The sequence below is a fragment of the Triturus cristatus genome, chromosome 1_1, assembly GCF_964204655.1.
Source record: "Triturus cristatus chromosome 1_1, aTriCri1.1, whole genome shotgun sequence".
Lineage (NCBI taxonomy): Eukaryota > Metazoa > Chordata > Amphibia > Caudata > Salamandridae > Triturus > Triturus cristatus.
Window position 1 is genome coordinate 1,078,887,012 of NC_140579.1, and position 22,971 is coordinate 1,078,909,982.

The following is a 22,971-nucleotide window of genomic DNA, read 5'->3' on the forward strand; positions in this document are numbered from 1 at the left end:
TACGTACCAGCCAGTACCCACTAGCTACCCATCCAAACGAATAGCATCATGAGCAGCCAGGAAAACAACGCGACAATGGAGTTCCAGCCCGAACGGCTGGAAGAATATACGCACAAAGAATTAAAACAGTTCTGCAGAGACAAAGGCATTGCAACCACCAGCCTCGGTACCAAGGAAGAGATGCAGAAAGCTCTGAGGGCATGGTTGGAGGCTGGGGCAGGCCCCTCCCAGGAAGAAGGGCCCTTGCCCCTGACGGAGACCACAGCAACCGCACTGACCCCGGCAACCGGAGGAAGAAAGAGCCTAGAAACCGGCCTCTCCGAGGAAGAAATACGAGAGCGGGAAAAGGTCCGGAGCCACGAACTAGAGCTCGCCCGACTACGGCTGGACGGCGAACTCCAGCTGGCAGAAAAGAAACTGGCCCTCGAGCAGCTACGCCTTCAAGAAGAAATAGAAGAGAAGAGACGACACCGGGAGTTGGAGGAAAAGAAACTAACTCTTGAGCACGAGCGCAGTCTCAAGGAGCTCGAGATCAAGGCCAAGAACGGAGGGGCCAACACCCCCAGTACTAGAGACACTCTACCGCCCCCCGAGGCCAAGGTGCATATCCCGAAGGAGGTCGTCAAGGAGTATTACAAGAATGACGATATCCAACAATGGTTCAAGGCCTACGAGGTGGCCATGACCTCCCATCGGGTGCCCCGAAAAGACTGGGGCGCAGGCCTGTGGGGGCGATTCCTGAGTGAAGGGCGGGACACGCTGCTCCAGCTACCGGAGGAGGTGATGACCTCCTACGATCACATGAAGGAGGCCCTGCTCACCCGCTACGGGCTAACAGCGGAGATGTACCGCCAGCGGTTCCGAGACTGCAAGAAAATCCCGGGTACCACATGGGTGGAATATGTGGACTTTTTCAGTCGGGCCCTAGAAGGGTGGATCAAAGGCAGCAAAGTAACCACCTACGGACAACTGGTCGACCTCATCGTCTGGGAACATCTTTCCAACAATTGCTTCGTGGAACTGAGACAGCACCTCCTCGACAGCAAAATGACCGACCCGCGAAAACTTGCCGTCGAGGCCGATCGATGGGTCCCCCGGAGCTCAATGGGGGAGTACCAGAGGAACCCCAACGGACCCCCACGCCAGCGCGGTGGGGGGGGAGGGCCGAACAGGAACCGAGACCCTCCCGCTGGGGCCCCCAGGAGCCCCCCTCGAGGGCCACCGCAGCCACATCTCTCCCCGAGCCTAGCGCGAAGGGTGGGCCCGGCCCGACCCGGACCACGGCCACCAGTGACCTGCTATGGCTGCCAACAAACCGGACACTTTGCCAGCGACCCGGCCTGCCCCCTGAACCGAAGAAACGGGGCCGGCGGGCCCCCGCCCCGGCAGCTGACAGCCGCCGCCTTGGGGGGAGAGGAGGAAGAAGAGGCCCTCGACCGAGAAAACACTGAGTGGGAGCCGGCAGCCATGTCCCTGGTCTGCCTGGGTAGCCGACAGATGGTACCCTGCACCCCCATCCCAACCAACACCCAGAAGTACCGGCAGCAGGTCACGGTCAACGGACAACGGGCCGAAGCCCTTCGCGACACCGGCGCCAGTATCACCGCTGTCCGCTGCCACCTGGTGACCCCTGAACAGATTCTACCGAATGTGCTGTGCCCTGTGCGGACGGCCGACAACAGTGAAAGCCTATGCCAGATGGCCCTGGTCCCCTTCGAGTGGGGAGGGGTGACGGGCCTGCTGAAGGTGACGGTGCGCGACGACGCCCCGGTCGACTGCCTCCTGGGGAACGACTTGGAGAGTTCCCCCTGGGCTCAAGTAGAACGACGAGAGCACCTCCGAATGTTGGGACTGGCTGATTGGGCCTGCGCCATCACCCGGTCCATGACCGCCCAGGCCCCCCGCTCCTCCTCGACCTCCGGGACGGCCCGACCCGAGGGGCTCACACCCCCTCCCGCCAGCAGCGAGGAGGAGGCGGACACCGACCCCGGGCCCAGCGAATCCTCCCCCGAAGAGATGGCTTCTCCGAGCGCCCTACCAGAACTGACGCAATGGCAACATGAAGGGGGCCCCACCCGAGAGCAGTTCCAGCAAGAGCAACAGTCCTGTCCCTCTCTCGAAGGGGTCCGACAGCAGGCGACCGCGCAAGCCAACGGTGACCAGACCGGCACCCACTGGATCTACTGGGCCGAGGGCCTGTTGTACAGTGAACAGAAAGTGGCAGAACTCGGGGCCGGCCGCGTGTTGGTGGTCCCCCTCCGCTTCCGGGAGTTCCTTCTCAACCTGGCCCATGATGTGCCCCTCGCCGGACACTTGGGGCAAGACAAAACGTACAGTCGTCTGGTGACCCACTTCTACTGGCCCCGGATGCGGAGAGATGTGGACAACCACTGCCGGTCCTGCCAGACCTGCCAAGCCAGCGGAAAGACGGGGGGTCGGGTCAAGGCCCCCCTCCAGCCCTTTCCCGCCGTCAGCACCCCGTTTGAACGAGTCGGAATCGACATTGTGGGACCCCTGGACCCCCAAACCGCCCTGGGCCACCGCTTCATCCTGGTCCTCGTGGACCACGCCACCAGGTACCCGGAGGCGGTCCCGCTCAGAACTATAATGGCCCCTGTGGTAGGCCGGGCCTTGATGGGGATCTTCTCCCGAGTGGGATTCCCCAGCGAAGTGGTGAGCGACCGTGGCACAACCTTTATCTCCAGGTACATGCGGTCCCTGTGGCAACAATGCGGGGTCACATACAAGTTCACGACCCCATATCACCATCAGGGGAACGGACTGGTTGAGCGGTTCAACCGAACATTGAAAGGGATGATCCAGGGCCTGGAAGAACCCCTCAGGCGGAAATGGGATGTCCTGCTGCCCTGCCTCCTGTTTGCCTATCGGGAGGTCCCGCAGAAGTCCCTGGGGTTCAGCCCGTTTGAACTATTGTATGGGCACCCGGTCCGCGGACCACTCAGCCTGGTCAAGGAGGGCTGGGAGATGAAGCCCCGAGGCGCCCCTCCTGACGTCTACCGATACCTCCTGACCCTACGAAACCAGACCCGCAAGTTCCGAGCCATAGCCGAAGCCAACCTCGAGGCCAGCCAGGAGGACATGAAGCGGTGGTACGATCGCAACACTTCTACGGTAGAATTCGAGCCAGGTCAGAAAGTATGGGTCATGGCCCCGGTCGAACCCGGCGCCCTCCAGGACAAGTGGACCGGGCCCTTCAAGGTGGTGGAGAAGAAAAGTCCCGTCACCTACCTGGTCGATCTGGAGTCCCCCCGGAACCCCCTCCGGGTCCTACATGCGAACAGGCTAAAACCCCACTTCGCCCGGACCGAACTGAGCCTGCTGCTGGCGACCGACGAGGGGGGCGAGGACGACTCCGAGCCCTTGCCCGACCACTTGCAATCCGACAGTCACGATGGATCGATCGAAGGGGTCCAACTCGCCTCGTCCCTGACCCCGGAGCAGCGCAACGACTGCCAGCGATTACTGCGGGACTACGCAGCCCTCTTCTCTCTCACCCCGGGGGTGACCCACTGGTGCGTCCACGACGTCAACACCGGGGAGAACCCCCCCATACGACACAGAGCCTACCGGGTGCCTGACCGAGTGCGGGCCTGCATCCAGGCCGAAGTAGCGAAGATGCTGGCCCTGGGGGTCATCGAGCCTTCCGACAGCCCGTGGGCCAGCCCTGTCGTCCTGGTGCCCAAGGCCGCAGCTCCCGGTCACCCCCCGGAGTTGCGATTCTGCGTGGACTACCGAGCCCTGAATGTAGTAACCAAGACGGACGCACACCCGATACCCCGGGCCGACGAACTGATCGACCGCCTAGGGACCGCTCGCTACTTGAGCACGCTGGACCTCACCGCCGGGTACTGGCAAATCCAGCTCACCCCCGGCGCCCAGGAAAGATCCGCCTTTTCGACTCCGGATGGGCATTACCACTTTCGGGTGATGCCCTTCGGAATGAAGAACGCCCCGGCCACCTTCCAAAGACTGGTGAACAAGGTTTTGGCCGGGCTTGAGGCCTTCAGCGCGGCCTACTTAGATGACATTGCCGTGTACAGCAACCACTGGGCCGAGCACCTCCTCCACCTGGAGGCCGTCCTGGCCGCCCTCCAGCGGGCCGGGCTCACAATCAAGGCCAGCAAATGCCAAATCGGCCACGGATCAGTGACCTACCTGGGCCATCAAGTGGGGAGCGGGCAGGTGGCCCCCCTCCAAGCGAAGATAGATGCCATCCAGACCTGGGAACCCCCCACTACCCAGACCGCTGTCCGGGCCTTCCTGGGCCTCACCGGATACTACCGGCGGTTTATCCGGGACTATGGGAGCATTGTTGGCCCCCTCACAGAGTTAACGTCCAAAAAACAGCCCAAGAAGGTACACTGGACACCCCGCTGCCAAACAGCCTTCGACACCCTCAAAACGGCCATGTGTACTGCTCCGGTGCTGCAAGCCCCGGACTACCAGAAGGAGTTTGTGGTACAGACGGACGCCTCCGAGTATGGGATCGGGGCCGTCCTCTCCCAAACTGACGAAAGGGGGCTCGACAGACCAGTGGCCTTCATCAGCCGGCGACTACTGCCCCGGGAGCAACGCTGGAGCACTATTGAGCGCGAGGCCTTCGCTGTGGTGTGGGCCCTCAAGAAGCTCCGGCCCTACCTCTTTGGCGCCCACTTCCGGGTCCAGACCGACCACCGGCCCTTGCAATGGTTAATGCGAATGCGGGGCGAGAACCCCAAGCTGCTGCGATGGTCCATCTCGCTACAAGGGATGGACTTTGACGTCGAACACCGGCCCGGCAATGACCACGCCAACGCCGACGGCCTGTCCCGCTTCTTCCGCCTTGACGAGGAGAATCCCCAAGGAGATGGGTGACTCTCCATGCCTTCGGCTGGGGGGGACGCCTGTTGGACCTGGCCTCGTGGCGTGGTCCTTAACCCCCTGGATTGTGGCCGTTCCCCGCCCCGGCCGTCACGGGCCACCCGTCTGGACTGCACCAAGGCCCTTCACCCGGAGCTACACGTGGTCGCATACTCCTCGTGGCTCCGCCATCTTGTTGGCATCAACGTCACACCGTGCCCCAGCCGGCGCGACCCCGCTCAACCCAGCCTCGACCCCAACGAAGCCCCGACATCGAGGCACCACGAACTGGCCAGGGGGTGCCGCAGGAACCATTCATCGCCCCGGCGGAGGACAGTATCGATGGGACCCCCAACTGTCCTCCCCTCTCGAGGTGTGATCACCCTGCAAACTCCCATGGGCCTGGCGCCTCTCCTGCTGGGCGTCTGGCCACCTCCACCCGGCCACTCCGCCCCCTCGGGCGCATAGGTCCGGACATCAAAGGGCTCCAGACCTATATCTGGGGCGACCCCACCACAGCTCGGCAGTTGTATCCCGGAGTCGAGAGCCCTGCTGATCGAATCGCGGCTGACCCTACGGAGAGGAACTCTTGCCGGAACCATCACGAGCCCTGCTGACTGCGTCGCGGCTCCCTCCTGTGAACCCTTTTCTGAACCACCTGGAACATCGGAGCCCTGCAGACGCTGTCGCGGCCCAACCTCGCTGGAACCTTCCTCGGAGCCCTGCTGACGACGTCGCGGCTCGAGCTGAGCAGAAACCATCTTGAGAGCCCTGCTGATTGAATCGCGGCTCTCCACGAACTGTACGCCAGAGCCCTGCTGACGCCGTCGCGGCTCGACCCCTCCGAGATCGGAGGTCCTCCAGCGTGAGGATAAGAACTGGGCCCCAGGTACCCTCGTACCACACTCCTGCCAAAGACTGTCCCGCTACCCCTACCCTTCCAAAGAGACATTGAGACTTTTGGTGGATCCCTCGATCCCTTCGTGTAAATATTGAACTCGTAACCTTTTATTGATGATAAAGAATTGCTTGTCTTGAGACAACCTCCTTGAGTCCGGTGTGGTGGTGTTACTGTGCTAGTACGGGATAGGAGAAGGATCTCTCAGGAGACTTCTCGGCAGCGCTCGGCTACTTCGTGCAGTGAGAGGGCCCCCCCCTTGGTGGTCTCACCGACTCCTCGGGGTCCGCCTTCCAACACGGCATGTCTGGAAATATAAAGAAATACTTATTTTTATGCAAACCCTGGTGTGGTGTTGTCACTGAGTTGCTGTATGTATTTACAAATGATTAACCTATAACGCCTCTGAAAATAAGTCTTGTCTGCTCGCGCCAAGCTACCTAAAGGGTGAGCAGGGGTTATTTTAAGAGGGTTATCCCCTTCTCCTGACTAGAGGAGAGGGTTCCTGCTTGTCACAAGTACTTACATGTGCCAACCAGAGACCCCCAATTCTAACAGTCGGGGAGTGGAGCGGAGCGGCATGTCGGGGAGTGGAGTGGAGCGGCATGTCGGGGAGTGGAGTGAAGCGGAGTGGCATGTCGGGGAGTGGAGTGAAGCAGAGCGGCATGTCTGGGAGTGGAGTGAAGCAGAGCGGCGAGGAGTGGAGCGGCATGTCGAGGAGTGGAGCGGCATGTCGGGGAGTGGAGCGGCATGCAGGGGAGTGGAGCGGCATGCGGGGGAGTGGAGCGGCATGCAGGGGAGTGGAGCGGCATGCCGGGGAGTGGAGCGGCATGCCGGGGAGTGGAGTGGAGTGGCATGCCGGGGAGTGGAGTTGAGCGGCATGCCGGGGAGTGGAGTAGAGCGGCATGCCAGGGAGTGGAGTGGAGCGGCATGTCGGGGAGTGGAGAGGAGTGGAGCTGCATGTCGGGGAGTGGAGCGGCATGCAGGGGAGTGGAGCGGCATGCGGGGGAGTGGAGCGGCATGCGGCGTAGTGGAGCGGCATGCGGGGGAGTGGAGCGGCATGTCGGGGGAGTGGAGCAGCTTGTCGGGGGAGTGGAGTGGCATGCCGGGGAGTGGAGTGGAGCGGCATGCCGGGTAGTGGAGTAGAGCGGCATGCCGGGGAGTGGAGTAGAGCGGCATGCCGGGGAGTGGAGTGGAGCAGCATGCCGGGGAATGGAGTGGAGCGGCATGTCAGGAGTGGAGTGGAGCGGCATGTCGGGGAGTGGAGTGAAGTGGAGCGGCATGTCAGGGTGTGGAGTGAAATGGCATGTTGGGGAGTGGAGATGAGCGGCAAGGCATGTCGGGAGTGGGGAGGAGTAGAGCGGCATGTCGGGGAGTGGAGAGGAGTGGAGCGGCATGTCGGGGAGTGGAGTGAAGTGGACCGGCATGTCGGGGAGTCGAGTGGAGTGATATTTCAGGGAGTGGAGTGGAGCGGCATGTCGGTGAGTGGAGCGTCATGGAGCGGCATGTTGGTGAGTGGAGCGGCATGTCGGGGAGTGGAGTGGAGCGTAGCGACATGTCTGGGAGTGGAGTAGAGCGGAGCGGCATGCCGGGGAGTGGAGCGGCATGCCTGGGAGTGGAGCAGCATGTCGGGGAGTGCAGCGGCATGTCAGGGAGTGGAGCGGCATGTCTGGAAATATAAAGAAATACTTTTTTTTATACAAACCCTGGTGTGGTGTCCATGTGTGGTGTTGTCACTGAGTTGCTGTATGTATTTACAAATGCTTAACCTATAACACCTCTGAAAATAAGTCTTGTCTGCTCGCGCCAAGCTACCTAGAGGGTGAGCAGGGGTTATTTTAATAGGGGAATCCCTTTCTCCTGACTAGAGGAGAGGGTTCCTGCTTGTCACAAGTACTTACCTGTGCCAACCAGAGACCCCCAATTCTAACAGTCGGGGAGTGGAGCGGAGCGGCATGTCGGGGAGTGGAGCGGAGCGGCATGTCGGGGAGTGGAGTGGAGCGGCATGACGGGGAGTATAATGAAGCGGAGGGGCATGTCGGGGAGTGGAGTGAAGCAGTGGGGCATGTCGGGGAGTGGAGTGAAGCGGCATGTCGGGGAGTGGAGTGGAGCGGCATGACGGGGAGTATAATGAAGCGGAGGGGCATGTCGGGGAGTGGAGTGATGCAGTGGGGCATGTCGGGGAGTGGAGTGAAGCGGCATGTCGGGGAGTGGAGTGAAGCGGCATGTCGGGGAGTGGAGTGAAGTGGAGCGGCATGTTGTGGAGTGGATAGGAGTAAAGCTGGGTAGAGGAGCGGCATGTCGGGGAGAGGAGCGGCATGTCTGGAAGTGGAGTGGCATGTTGGGGAGTGGAGCGGCATGTCGGGAGTGGAGCGAAGAGGCATGTCAGAGAGTGAAGCGGCATGTCGGGGAATGGAGTGAAGCGAAATGTCGGGGAGTGGAGTTGAGTGAAGCGGCATGTAGGGGAGTGGAGTGGAGCAGCATGTCGGGATTGGAGTGGAGCGGCACTTCGGGGACTGTAGTGAAGTGGAGCGGCATGTCGGGGAGTGGAGTAAAGTGGCATGGCATGTCGGGTAGTGGAGAGGAGTGGAGCGGCATGTCGGGGAGTGGATAGGAGTGGAGCGGTATGTCGGGGAGTGGAGTGAAGTGGAGCGGCATGTCGGGGAGTGGAGTGAAGTGGACCGGCATGTTGGGGCGTGGAGTGGAGTGACATGTCGGGGAGTAGAGTGGAGCGGCATGTCAGGGAGTGGAGTGGAACGGCATGTTTGGGAGTATAGAGTATTGGAGTGGCATGTCGGGGAGTGGAGAGGAGTGGGGCGGCATATCGGGGAGTGAAGTGGCGTGGAGTGGAGCGTCATGTCGGAGAGTGGAGCGGCATGTTGGGGAGTGGAGCAGCATGTCGGGGAGTGGAGCGGCATGTCGGGGAGTGGAGTGAAGAGGAGCGGCATGTCAGGGAATGGAGTGAAGTAGAACGGCATGTCGGGGAGTGGAGTGGAGTGGAGCGGTATGTCGGAAAGTGGAGCGGAGCGTCATGTCGGGGAGTGGAGTGGAGTGGAGTGTCATGTCAGGGAGTGGAGAGTCATGTCGGGGAGTGGAGTGGCATGGAGTGGAGTGGCATGTCGGGGAGTGGAGTGGCATGTCGGGGAGTGGAGCGGCATTTCGGGGAGTGGAGCGGCATGACAGGGAGTGAAGCGGCATGTCGGGGAGTTGAGTAAAGCGGCATGTCTGGGAGTAGAGTGAAGCGGCATGTCGGGGAGTGGAGTGAAGCGGCATGTCGGGGAGTGGAGTGAAGCGGAGCGGCATGTCGGGGAGAAGATAGGAGTAAAGCGGCATGTCGGGGAGTGGAGCGGCATGTTGGGAGTGGAGCGGCATGTCGGGGAGTGGAGCGGCATGTTGGGGATCAGAGCGGCATGTTAGGGAGTGTATTTGTATTTGTATTTTTGTATTTGTAGGGGGATTTATATAGCGCGTGTATACCAACAGGTCTCTTAGCGCTGACAGAAGGAGATTTGCAATCGGCCCAGTAAAGACAGTCCTGGTAACGGGGGTATTAAAATGTGTCTCTAAACAGCAGAGTTTTCAGTAGCTTTCGAAAGGGGAACAAGCCTGGTTCTTTCCGTAAAGCATCTGGCAGTTGGTTCCAAAGACGTGGTAAAATAACAGAAATAGCTCGCCCACCCTTGGTAGCCAAATTGCTCCGAGGGCAGACTAGCTGAAAAGCATCTGTAGATCGAAGTAAACGTCCTGGAACGTACTTAACCAGGCGTTCCCTAATGTAGCTGGGGGCGTGACATAAAGGGATTTATGAGCAATACATAGGCCCTTAAATTTTGCGCGTTGTCTAACAGGCAACCAGTGTAGCTTAAGCAGCAGGGGTGAGGCATGGGTCCTCCTAGGAAGGCTAAGAACCAGCCTAGCAGCGTCATTCTGTACAACTTGTAGCCGGTTAGTGAGTTTTAAAGGAAGACCTAGGTATAGCGCATTCCCATAGTCAAGGCGTGATAAAATAGTAGCCGAGACTATGGATTTCATTGAGGAAGCTGATAGGAGGGGAACCAACTTCCTCAGTTGTCTCAAGATACCAGTGCAGGTGCCCACCACTGAGGAGACTTGATGACTCAGAGAGAGTTCTGCATCAATCTTGATTCCCAAGCTTTTCATGACTGGTGATGGACAAGGAGGAGCCCCGAGTTCTTTGGGACAAAACAGGCCACTCCAGGAGTTATTGATTGTTGGAATGACGAGAACCTCCGTTTTGTCGGGGTTAATTTTCAAAGAATTAACTGTCATCCAGTTAGTGGTGAATTTTAAAATATTTTGAACCATCTCATGGGCATGGACTGAGTTGTCAATCCTCAGAATAAGCTGAGTGTCGTCAGCATAGTTAAAAACTCGACAGTCCAAATTGGACAGTGCAGTCACTAAGGGTTGTAGATATATATTAAAGAGTAAAGGGGACAGCGCAGAGCCCTGGGGTAAGCCACATGGGATGTCACCTCTCTCAGAAGTACACTCACCAAGATGAACCCTTTGCGAGCGACCAGATAGAAAGGATTTTAGCCAGTTGTAGGCCGAGCCCCCGAGTCCCAGGTCCATCAGTCGGGTCAGTAAGATGGAGTGGCTGACCGTGTCGAATGCTGCGGAGAGATCTAAGAGCACAAGTGCGCTCGGCTCTCTATTGTCAGCATTCAATCTGAGATCATCAAGGACAGACAACATGACTAGCTCCGTGCTATGATGGGCTCTGAAGCCAGCCTGACGTGGGTGAAGGAGCTCGGATTTATCAAGGAAGTCGGATAGGATTTTCAAAACATGCTGCTCCATAACTTTAGCCAAGAAAGGGAGTTGCGAAATAGGCCTATCGTTTTTCAATTCAGCCTTGTCAGCTCCTGGCTTTTTCAATAAGGAGTTAACTCTAGCCTCCTTCAAGTTAGATGGCACCTGGCCAGTGGCCAGGGAGTTGTTGAGAAGCGAGAGGATCTGACATTCCAAGACTGGACGAGCCAGCTGAAAGATCCTAGGTGGACAAGGATCAGCCGGTGAGCCAGATTTGGTTTTATTTATCAAGAAGGCCTTAGCTTCTGAATCCAGAGGGAGAAAATGAGTTAGAAATTGGGCTGGTAAGGTGGGAGGCGACGCCAGTCCCTGACTGCTCAGAGCAGCGGCAGCAGGAGATCTATTGATCTCATGAAGAATATCTATCACTTTCTGCAGGAAGAAGGATTGCAAAGTGTCGACGTCAAAAGGTATTAAAGTTGACTTGACATCGACCTTTCTGCTAAGTTCCTTTAAGATCTTAAAGGTTTCCTTCTGTTTATTAGGGGCATCTATAATCCGAGCCTCGTAATATTCTGCTTTCCTGGAAGTGATAGCTTTCTTGTAGAGAGCCAGAGCAGCTTTATAAAGTGTCAGGTCAGAGGCGTTATACGCTCTCCTCCACTGTCTCTCTACTTTACGCAAGCTCTGTCTATGTATCCGTAAGGCCTCATTGAACCAGGAAGCCCCTTTATTTTTTGACTTTATTCTTTCCCTACGTTCTGGAGCCAGATGATCAATGGCCGATTGGAGGGTGTTACTAAGGGATTGACTAGCTAAGTCAATATTGGTATAACCCTCCTCCGGCCTGTATGGAGGTAGTTTCTGAAAAAAATCAGTAAGATTATCCGACTGGATCTTATGCCAGCTTCGCACTCTCCTCCATTCTGGAGGGGAAAGGGTCCAGAGTGGAGCGGCATGTCAGGGAGTGGAGCGGCATGTTGGGGAGTGGAGTGAAGCAGCATGTCGGGGAGTGAAGCGGCATGTCGGGGAGTGGAGTGAAGCGGCATGTCGGGGAGTGGAGTGAAGCGGCATGTCGGGGAGTGGAGTGGAGCAGCATGTCTGGATTGGAGTGGAGCGGCATGTCGGGAGTGGAGTGGAGCGGCATGTGGGGGACTGGAGTGAAATGGAGCGGCATGTCGGGGAGTGGAGTGATTTGGCATGGCATGTCGGGGAGTGGAGAGGAGTGGGGCGGCATGTCGGGGAGAGGAGTGGAGCGGCATGTCGTGGAGTGGAGTGAAGTGGAGCGGCATGTTGGGGAGTGGAGTGAAGTGACCGGCATGTCGGGGAGTGGAGTGACATGTCGGGGAGTGGAGTGGAGCAGCATGTCGGGGAGTGGAGAGGAGTGGAGCTGCATGTCACGGAGTGGAGAGGAGTGGAGCAGCATGCCAGGGAGTGGAGTGGAGTGGTGTGGAGTGGAGCGGCATGTCGTGGAGTGGAGCGGCATGTCGTGGAGTAGAGCGGCATGTCGGGAGTGGAGCGGCATGTTGGGGAGTGGAGTGAAGTGGAGCGGCATGTCGGGGAGTGGAGTGAAGTGGAGTGGCATGTCGGGGAGTTGAGTGGAGTGGAGCTTCATGACGGGGAGTGGAGTAGAGTGGAGCGTCATGTCGGGGAGTGGAGCGTCATGTCGGGGAGTGGAGCGTCATGTCGGGGAGTGGAGCGTCATGTCGGGGAGTGGAGCGGCATGTCGGGGAGTGGAGCGTCATGTCGGGGAGTGGAGCGTCATGTCGGGGAGTGGAGCGGCATGTCGGGGAGTGGAGCGGCATGTCCGGGAGTGAAGCAGCATGTAGGGGAGTGAAGCGGCATGTCGGGGAGTGGAGTGAAGCGGCATGTCGGGGAGTGGAGTGAAGCGGCATGTCAGTTAGTGGAGTGAAGCGGCATGTCAAGGAGTGGAGTGAAGCGGCATGTCGGGAAGTGGAGTGAAGTGGAGTGGCATGTCAGGGAGTGGAGTGAAGTGGAGCGGCATGTCGGGGAGTGGAGTGAAGTGGAGCAGTATGTCAGGGAGTGGAGAGGAGTAAAGCGGCATGTACGGGAGTGGAATGGAGTGAAGAGGCATGTCGGGGAGTGAAGTGGAGTGAAGGGGCATGTCGTGGAGTGGAGTGGCATGTTGGGAGTGTAGCGGCATGTCATGGAGTGGAGTGGAGCGGCATATCGGGGAGTGGAGTGGAGTGTCAGGGAGTGAAGTGGAGTGGCATGTCGGGGAGTGGAGTGGCATGTTGAGAGTGGAGTGGCATGTCATGAAGTGGAGTGGAGCGGCATATCGGGGAGTGGAGTGGAGTGTCGGGGAGTGAAGTGGAGCGGCATGTCGGGGAGTGGAGTGGAGCGGTGTGGCATGTCAGGGAGTGGAATGAAAGAGGGTTCCTGCTTGTCACAAGTGCTTACCTGTGCCAACCAGAGACCCCCAATTCTAACAGTCAGGGAGTGGAGCGGAGCGGCATGTCGGGGAGTGGAGTGGAGCAGTGGGGCATGTCGGAGAGTGGAGTGAAGCGGCATGTCTGGGAGTGGAGTGAAGCGGCATGTCGGGGAGTGGAGTGAAGTGTAGTGGCATGTTGTGGAGTGGATAGGAGTAAAGTGGCTTGTTGGGGAGAGGAGCGGCATGTCGGGGAGAGGAGCGGCATGTCAGGAAGTGGAGTGGCATGTCTGGGAGTGGAGCGGCATGTCGGGGAGTGGAGCGAAGCGGCATGTCAGAGAGTGAAGCGGCATGTCAGGGAATGGAGTGAAGCGAAATGTCGGGAAGTGGAGTGAAGCGGCATGTAGGGGAGTGGAGTGGAGCAGCATGTCAGGAGTGGAGTGGCATTTCTGGGACTGGAGTGAAGTGGAGTGGCATGACGGGGAGTGGAGTGAAGTGGCATGGCATGTCGGGTAGTGGAGAGGAGTGGAGCGGTATGTCGGGGAGTGGAGAGGAGTGGAGCGGTATGTCGGGGAGTGGAGTGAAGTGGAGCGGCATGTCGGGGAGTAGAGTGAAGTGGACCGGCATGTCGGGGCGTGGAGTGGAGTGACATGTCGGGAGTAGAGTGGAGCGGCATGTCGGGGAGTGGAGTGGAGTGGCATGTTTGGGAGTATAGAGGAGTGGAGCGGCATGTCGGGGAGTGGAGAGGAGTGGAGCGGCATGTCGGGGAGTGGAGTGGCGTGGAGTGGAGCGGCCTGTCGGAGAGTGGAGCGGCATGTTGGGGAGTGGAGCGGCATGTCGGGGAGTGGAGTGGCATGTCAGGGAGTGGAGTGAAGAGGAGCGGCATGTCAGGGAATGGAGTGAAGTAGAACGGCATGTCGGGGAGTGGAGTGGAGTGGCATGTCGGGAAGTGGAGCGGAGCGTCATTTTGGGGAGTGGAGTGGAATGGAGCGTCATGTCGGGGAGTGGACCGGCATGTCGGGGAGTGGACCGGCATGTCGGGGAGTGGAGTGGCATGTCGGGGAGTGGAGCGGCATTTCGGCGAGTGGAGCGGCATGGCGGGGAGTGAAGCGGCATGTCGGGGAGTTGAGTAAAGCGGCATGTCTGGGAGTAGAGTGAAGCGGCATGACAGGGAGTGGAGTGAAGTGGCATGTCGGGGAGTGGAGTGAAGCGGAGCGGTATGTCGGGGAGTGGATAGGAGTAAAGTGGCATGTCGGGGAGTGGAGTGGCATGTTGGGGAGTGGAGTGAAGCAGCATGTCGGGGAGTGAAGCGGCATGTCGGGGAGTGGAGTGAAGCGGCATGTCAGAGAGTGAAGTGAAGCGGCATGTCGGGAAGTGGAGTGGAGCAGCATGTCTGGATTGGAGTGGAGCGGCATGTCGGGAGTGGAGTGGAGCGGCATGTCGGGACTGGAGTGAAATGGAGCGGCATGGTGGTGAGTGGAGTGATGTGGCATGGCATGTCGGGGAGTCGAGAGGAGTGGGGCGGCATGTCGGGGAGACGAGTGGAGCGGCATGTCGGGGAATGGAGTGGAGCGGCATGCCGGGGAATGGAGTGGAGCGGCATGTCGGGAGTGGAGTGGAGCGGCATGTCGGGGAGTGGAGTGAAGTGGAGCGGCATGTCAGGGTGTGGAGTGAAATGGCATGTTGGGGAGTGGAGATGAGTGGCATGGCATGTCAGGGAGTGGAGAGGAGTAGAGCGGCATGTCGGGGAGTGGAGAGGAGTGGAGTGGCATGTCTTGGAGTGGAGTGAAGTGGACCGGCATGTCGGGGAGTGGAGTGGAGTGATATTTCAGGGAGTGGAGTGGAGCGGCATGTCGGGGAGTGGAGTGGAGTGGAGTGGCATTTCGGGGAGTGGAGAGGAGTGGAGCGGCATGTCGGGGAAAGGAGAGGAGTGGAGCGGCATGTCGGGGAGTGGAGTGGAGCGTTGTGGAGCGGTATGTTGGGGAGTGGAGCGTCATGTCGGGAATTGGAATGAAGCAGAGCGGCATGTCGGGTAGTGGAGTGGAGCGAAGCAACATGTTCGGGAGTAGAGTAGAGCAGAGCGGCATGCTGGGGAGTGGAGCGGCATGTCTGGGAGTGGAGCGGCATGTCTGGGAGTGGAGCGGCATGTCTGGGAGTGGAGCGGCATGTCGGGGAGTTGAGCGGCATGTCAGGGAGTGAAGCGGCATGTCTGGAAATATAAAGAAATACTTATTTTTATGCAAACCCTGGTGTGGTGTTGTCACTGAGTTGCTGTATGTATTTACAAATGATTAACCTATAACGCCTCTGAAAATAAGTCTTGTCTGCTCGCGCCAAGCTACCTAGAGGGTGAGCAGGGGTTATTTTAAGAGGGTTATCCCCTTCTCCTGACTAGAGGAGAGGGTTCCTGCTTGTCACAAGTACTTACATGTGCCAACCAGAGACCCCCAATTCTAACAGTCGGGGAGTGGAGCGGAGCGGCATGTCGGGGAGTGGAGTGGAGCGGCATGTCGGGGAGTGGAGTGAAGCGGAGTGGCATGTCGGGGAGTGGAGTGAAGCAGAGCGGCATGTCTGGGAGTGGAGTGAAGCGGAGCGGCGAGGAGTGGAGCGGCATGTCGAGGAGTGGAGCGGCATGTCGGGGAGTGGAGCGGCATGCAGGGGAGTGGAGCGGCATGCGGGGGAGTGGAGTGGCATGCAGGGGAGTGGAGCGGCATGCCGGGGAGTGGAGCGGCATGCCGGGGAGTGGAGTGGAGCGGCATGCCGGGGAGTGGAGTTGAGCGGCATGCCGGGGAGTGGAGTAGAGCGGCATGCCGGGGAGTGGAGTGGAGCGGCATGTCGGGGAGTGGAGAGGAGTGGAGCGGCATGTCGGGGAGTGGAGAGGAGTAGAGCGGCATGTCGGGGAGTTGAGCGGCATGTCAGGGAGTGAAGCGGCATGTCTGGAAATATAAAGAAATACTTATTTTTATGCAAACCCTGGTGTGGTGTTGTCACTGAGTTGCTGTATGTATTTACAAATGATTAACCTATAACGCCTCTGAAAATAAGTCTTGTCTGCTCGCGCCAAGCTACCTAGAGGGTGAGCAGGGGTTATTTTAAGAGGGTTATCCCCTTCTCCTGACTAGAGGAGAGGGTTCCTGCTTGTCACAAGTACTTACATGTGCCAACCAGAGACCCCCAATTCTAACAGTCGGGGAGTGGAGCGGAGCGGCATGTCGGGGAGTGGAGTGGAGCGGCATGTCGGGGAGTGGAGTGAAGCGGAGTGGCATGTCGGGGAGTGGAGTGAAGCAGAGCGGCATGTCTGGGAGTGGAGTGAAGCGGAGCGGCGAGGAGTGGAGCGGCATGTCGAGGAGTGGAGCGGCATGTCGGGGAGTGGAGCGGCATGCAGGGGAGTGGAGCGGCATGCGGGGGAGTGGAGCGGCATGCAGGGGAGTGGAGCGGCATGCCGGGGAGTGGAGCGGCATGCCGGGGAGTGGAGTGGAGCGGCATGCCGGGGAGTGGAGTTGAGCGGCATGCCGGGGAGTGGAGTAGAGCGGCATGCCGGGGAGTGGAGTGGAGCGGCATGTCGGGGAGTGGAGAGGAGCGGAGCGGCATGTCGGGGAGTGGAGAGGAGTAGAGCGGCATGTCGGGGAGTGGAGCGGCATGCAGGGGAGTGGAGCGGCATGCGGGGGAGTGGAGCGGCATGCGGCGTAGTGGAGCGGCATGCGGGGGAGTGGAGCGGCATGTCGGGGGAGTGGAGCAGCTTGTCGGGGGAGTGGAGTGGCATGCCGGGGAGTGGAGTGGAGCGGCATGCCGGGGAGTGGATTGGAGCGGCATGCCGGGTAGTGGAGTAGAGCGGCATGCCGGGGAGTGGAGTAGAGCGGCATGCCGGGGAGTGGAGTGGAGCAGCATGCCTGGGAATGGAGTGGAGCGGCATGTCAGGAGTGGAGTGGAGCTGCATGTCGGGGAGTGGAGTGAAGTGGAGCGGCATGTCAGGGTGTGGAGTTAAATGGCATGTTGGGGAGTGGAGATGAGCGGCAAGGCATGTCGGGAGTGGAGAGGAGTAGAGCGGCATGTCGGGGAGTGGAGAGGAGTGGAGCGGCATGTCGGGGAGTGGAGTGAAGTGGACCGGCATGTCGGGGAGTCGAGTGGAGTGATATTTCAGGGAGTGGAGTGGAGCGGCATGTCGGTGAGTGGAGCGTCATGGAGCGGCATGTTGGTGAGTGGAGCGGCATGTCAGGGATTGGAATGAAGCGGAGTGGCATGTCGGGGAGTGGAGTGGAGCGTAGAGACATGTCGGGGAGTGGAGTAGAGCGGAGCGGCATGCCGGGGAGTGGAGCGGCATGTCTGGGAGTGGAGCAGCATGTCGTGGAGTGGAGCGGCATGTCAGGGAGTGGAGCGGCATGTCTGGAAATATAAAGAAATACTTTTTTTTATACAAACCCTGGTGTGGTGTCCATGTGTGGTGTTGTCACTGAGTTGCTGTATGTATTTACAAATGCTTAACCTATAACACCTCTGAAAATAAGTCTTGTCTGCTCGCGCCAAGCTACCTAGAGGGTGAGCAGGGGTTATTTTAATAGGGGAATCCCTTTCTCCTGACTAGAGGAGAGGGTTCCTGCTTGTCACAAGTACTTACCTGTGCCAACCAGAGACCCCCAATTCTAACAGTCGGGGAGTGGAGCGGAGCGGCATGTCGGGAGTGGAGCGGAGCGGCATGTCGGGGAGTGGAGTGGAGCGGCATGACGGGGAGTATAATGAAGTGGAGGGGCATGTAGGGGAGTGGAGTGAAGCAGTGGGGCATGTCGGGGAGTGGAGTGAAGCGGCATGTCGGGGAGTGGAGTGGAGCGGCATGACGGGGAGTATAATGAAGCGGAAGGGCATGTCGGGGAGTGGAGTGAAGCAGTGGGGCATGTCGGGGAGTGGAGTGAAGTGGCATGTCGGGGAGAGGAGTGAAGCGGCATGTCGGGGAGTGGAGTGAAGTGGAGCGGAATGTTGTGGAGTGGATAGGAGTAAAGCGGCATGTTGGGTAGAGGAGCGGCATGTCGGGGAGAGGAGCGGCATGTCTGGAAGTGGAGTGGCATGTCGGGGAGTGGAGCGGCATGTCGGGAGTGGAGCGAAGCGGCATCTCAGAGAGTGAAGCGGCATGTCGGGGAATGGAGTGAAGCGAAATGTCGGGGAGTGGAGTGAAGCGGCATGTAGGGGAGTGGAGTGGAGCAGCATGTCGGGAGTGGAGTGGAGCGGCATTTCGGGGACTGGAGTGAAGTGGAGCGGCATGTCGGGGAGTGGAGTGAAGTGTCATGGCATGTCAGGTAGTGGAGAGGAGTGGAGCGGCATGTCGGGGAGTGGATAGGAGTGGAGCAGTATGTCGGGGAGTGGAGTGAAGTGGAGCGGCATGTCGGGGAGTGGAGTGAAGTGGACCGGCATGTCGGGGCGTGGAGTGGAGTGACATGTCGGGGAGTAGATTGGAGCGGCATGTCAGGGAGTGGAGTGGAACGGCATGTTTGGGAGTATAGAGGATTGGAGTGGCATGTCGGGGATTGGAGAGGAGTGGGGCGGCATATCGGGGAGTGAAGTGGCGTGGAGTGGAGCGGCATGTCGGAGAGTGGAGCGGCATGTTGGGGAGTGGAGCGGCATGTCGGGGAGTGGAGCGGCATGTCGGGGAGTGGAGTGAAGAGGAGCGGCATGTCAGGGAATGGAGTGAAGTGGACCGGCATGTCGGGGCGTGGAGTGGAGTGACATGTCGGGGAGTAGATTGGAGCGGCATGTCAGGGAGTAGAGTGGAACGGCATGTTTGGGAGTATAGAGGATTGGAGCGGTATGTCGGGAAGTGGAGCGGAGCGTCATGTCGGGGAGTGGAGTGGAGTGGAGTGTCATGTCAGGGAGTGGAGCGTCATGTCGGGGAGTGGAGTGGCATGGAGTGGAGTGGCATGTCGGGGAGTGGAGTGGCATGTCGGGGAGTGGAGCGGCATTTTAGTGAGTGGAGCGGCATGGCGGGGAGTGAAGCGGCATGTCGGGGAGTTGAGTAAAGTGGCATGTCTGGGAGTAGAGTGAAGCGGCATGTCGGGGAGTGGAGTGAAGTGGCATGTCGGGGAGTGGAGTGAAGCGGAGCGGCATGCCGGGGAGTGGATAGGAGTAAAGTGGCATGTCGGGGAGTGGAGTGGCATGTTGGGGAGTGGAGTGAAGCTGCATGTCGGGGAGTGAAGCGGCATGTCGGGGAGTGGAGTGAAGCGGCATGTCGGGGAGTGGAGTGAAGCGGCATGTCAGAGAGTGAAGTGAAGCGGCATGTCGGGGAGTGGAGTGGAGCAGCATGTCTGGATTGGAGTGGAGCGGCATATCGGGGAGTGGAGAGGAGTGGAGCGGCATGTCAGGGAGTGGAGAGGAGTGGAGCAGCATGACAGGGAGTGAAGTGGAGTGGTGTGGAGTGGAGCAGCATGTCGGGGAGTGGAGCGGAGCGGCATGTCGGGGAGTGGAGTGGAGCAGTGGGGCATGTCGGAGAGTGGAGTGAAGCGGCATGTCTGGGAGTGGAGTGAAGCGGCATGTCGGGGAGTGGAGTGAAGTGGAGCGGCATGTTGTGGAGTGGATAGGAGTAAAGTGGCTTGTTGGGGAGAGGAGCGGCATGTCGGGGAGAGGAGCGGCATGTCGGGAAGTGGAGTGGCATGTCTGGGAGTGGTGCGGCATGTCGGGGAGTGGAGCGAAGCGGCATGTCAGAGAGTGAAGTGGCATGTCAGGGAATGGAGTGAAGCGAAATGTCGGGAAGTGGAGTGAAGCGGCATGTAGGGGAGTGGAGTGGAGCAGCATGTCAGGAGTGGAGTGGCATTTCTGGGACTTTAGTGAAGTGGAGTGGCATGTCGGGGAGTAGAGTGAAGTGGCATGGCATGTCGGGTAGTGGAGAGGAGTGGAGCGGTATGTCGGGGAGTGGAGAGGAGTGGAGCGGTATGTCGGGGAGTGGAGTGAAGTGGAGCGGCATGTCGGGGAGTAGAGTGAAGTGGACCGGCATGTCGGGGCGTGGAGAGGAGTGACATGTCGGGAGTAGAGTGGAGCAGCATGTCGGGGAGTGGAGTGGAGTGGCATGTTTGGGAGTATAGAGGAGTGGAGCGGCATATCGGGGAGTGGAGAGGAGTGGAGCGGCATGTCGGGGAGTGGCGTGGAGTGGAGCGGCCTGTCGGAGAGTGGAGCGGCATGTTGGGGAGTGGAGCGGCATGTCGGGGAGTGGAGTGGAATGTCAGGGAGTGGAGTGAAGAGGAGCGGCATGTCAGGGAATGGAGTGAAGTAGAACGCCATGTCGGGGAGTGGAGTGGAGTGGAGTGGCATGTCGGGAAGTGGAGCGGAGCGTCATGTCGGGGAGTGGAGTGGAATGGAGCGTCATGTCGGGGAGTGGACCGGCATGTCGGGGAGTGGACCGGCATGTCGGGGAGTGGAGTGGCATGTCGGGGAGTGGAGCGGCATTTCGGCGAGTGGAGCGGCATGGCGGGGAGTGAAGCGGCATGCCGGGGAGTTGAGTAAAGCGGCATGTCTGGGAGTAGAGTGAAGCGGCATGTCGGGGAGTGGAGTGAAGTGGCATGTCGGGGAGTGGAGTGAAGCGGAGCGGCATGTCGGGGAGTGGATAGGAGTAAAGTGGCATGTCGGGGAGTGGAGTGGCATGTTGGGGAGTGGAGTGAAGCAGCATGTCGGGGAGTGAAGCGGCATGTCGGGGAGTGGAGTGAAGCGGCATGTCGGGGAGTGGAGTGAAGCGGCATGTCAGAGAGTGAAGTGAAGCGGCATGTCGGGGAGTGGAGTGGAGCAGCATGTCTGGATTGGAGTGGAGCGGCATGTCGGGAGTGGAGTGGAGCGGCATGTTGGGACTGGAGTGAAATGGAGCGGCATGTTGGGGAGTGGAGTGATGTGGCATGGCATGTCGGGGAGTCGAGAGGAGTGGGGCGGCATGTCGGGGAGAGGAGTGGAGCGGCATGTCGGGGAGTGGAGTGAATTGGAGCGGCATGTTGGGGAGTGGAGTGAAGTGACCGGCATGTCGGGGAGTGGAGTGACATGTCGGGGAGTGGAGTGGAACAGCCATGTCGGGGAGTGGAGTGGAGCGGCATGTCGGGGAGTGGAGAGGAGTGGAGCGGCATGTCAGGGAGTGGAGAGGAGTGGAGCAGCATGACAGGGAGTGAAGTGGAGTGGCATGGAGTGGAGCGGCATGTCGCGGAGTAGAGCGGCATGTCGGGAGTGGAGCGGCATGTCGGGGAGTGGAGTGAAGTGGAGCGGTATGTCGGGGAGTGGAGTGAAGTGGAGCGGCATGTCGGGGGGTGGAGTGGAGCTTCATGACGGGGAGTGGAGTAGAGTGGAGCATCATGTCGGGGAGTGGAGCGTCATGTCGGGGAGTGGAGCGGCATGTCGGGGAGTGGAGCGGCATGTCGGGGAGTGAAGCGGCATGTCAGGGAGTGGAGTGGCATGTTGGGGAGTGGAGTGAAGCAGCATGTCGGGGAGTGAAGCGGCATGTCGGGGAGTGGAGTGAAGCGGCATGTCAGAGAGTGAAGTGAAGCGGCATGTCGGGGAGTGGAGTGGAGCAGCATGTCTGGATTGGAGTGGAGCGGCATGTCGGGAGTGGAGTGGAGCGGCATGTCTGGACTGGAGTGAAATGGAGCGGCATGTTGGGGAGTGGAGTGATGTGGCATGACATGTCGGGGAGTCGAGAGGAGTGGGGCGGCATGTCGGGGAGAGGAGTGGAGCGGCATGTCGGGGAGTGGAGTGGAGTGAATTGGAGCGGCATGTTGGGGAGTGGAGTGAAGTGACCGGCATGCCGGGGAGTGTAGTGACATGTCGGGGAGTGGAGTGGAACAGCCATGTCAGGGAGTGGAGTGGAGCGGCATGTCGGGGAGTGGAGAGGAGTGGAGCGGCATGTGAGGGAGTGGAGAGGAGTGGAGCAGCATGACAGGGAGTGAAGTGGAGTGGCGTGAAGTGGAGCGGCATGTCGCGGAGTAGAGCGGCATGTCGGGAGTGGAGCGGCATGTCGGGGAGTGGAGTGAAGTGGAGCGGTATGTTGGGGAGTGGAGTGAAGTGGAGCGGCATGTCGGGGAGTGGAGTGGAGCTTCATGACGGGGAGTGGAGTAGAGTGGAGCATCATGTCGGGGAGTGGAGCGTCATGTCGAGGAGTGGAGTGGAGTGGCATGTTGGGGAGTGGAGTGAAGCAGCATGTCGGGGAGTGAAGCGGCATGTCGGGGAGTGGAGTGAAGCGGTATGTCAGAGAGTGAAGTGAAGCGGCATGTCGGGGAGTGGAGTGGAGCAGCATGTCTGGATTGGAGTGGAGCGGCATGTCGGGAGTGGAGTGGAGCGGCATGTCAGGACTGGAGTGAAATGGAGCGGCATGTTGGGGAGTGGAGTGATGTGGCATGGCATGTCAGGGAGTCAAGAGGAGTGGGGCGGCATGTCGGGGAGAGGAGTGGAGCGGCATGTCGGGGAGTGGAGTGGAGTGAATTGGAGCGGCATGTTGGGGAGTGGAGTGAAGTGACTGGCATGTCGGGGAGTGGAGTGACATGTCGGGGAGTGGAGTGGAACAGCCATGTCGGGGAGTGGAGTGGAGCGGCATGTCAGAGAGTGAAGTGAAGCGGCATGTCGGGGAGTGGAGTGGAGCAGCATGTCTGGATTGGAGTGGAGCGGCATGTCGGGAGTGGAGTGGAGCGGCATGTCGGGACTGGAGTGAAATGGAGCGGCATGTTGGGGAGTGGAGTGATGTGGCATGGCATGTCAGGGAGTGGAGAGGAGTGGGGCGGCATGTCGGGGAGAGGAGTGGAGCGGCATGTCGGGGAGTGGAGTGGAGTGAATTGGAGCGGCATGTTGGGGAGTGGAGTGAAGTGACCGGCATGTCGGGGAGTGGAGTGACATGTCGGGGAGTGGAGTGGAGCAGCCATGTCGGGGAGTGGAGTGGAGCGGCATGTCGGGGAGTGGAGAGGAGTGGAGCGGCATGTCAGGGAGTGGAGAGGAGTGGAGCAGCATGACAGGGAGTGAAGTGGAGTGGCGTGGAGTGGAGCGGCATGTCGCGGAGTAGAGCGGCATGTCGGGAGTGGAGCGGCATGTCGGGGAGTGGAGTGAA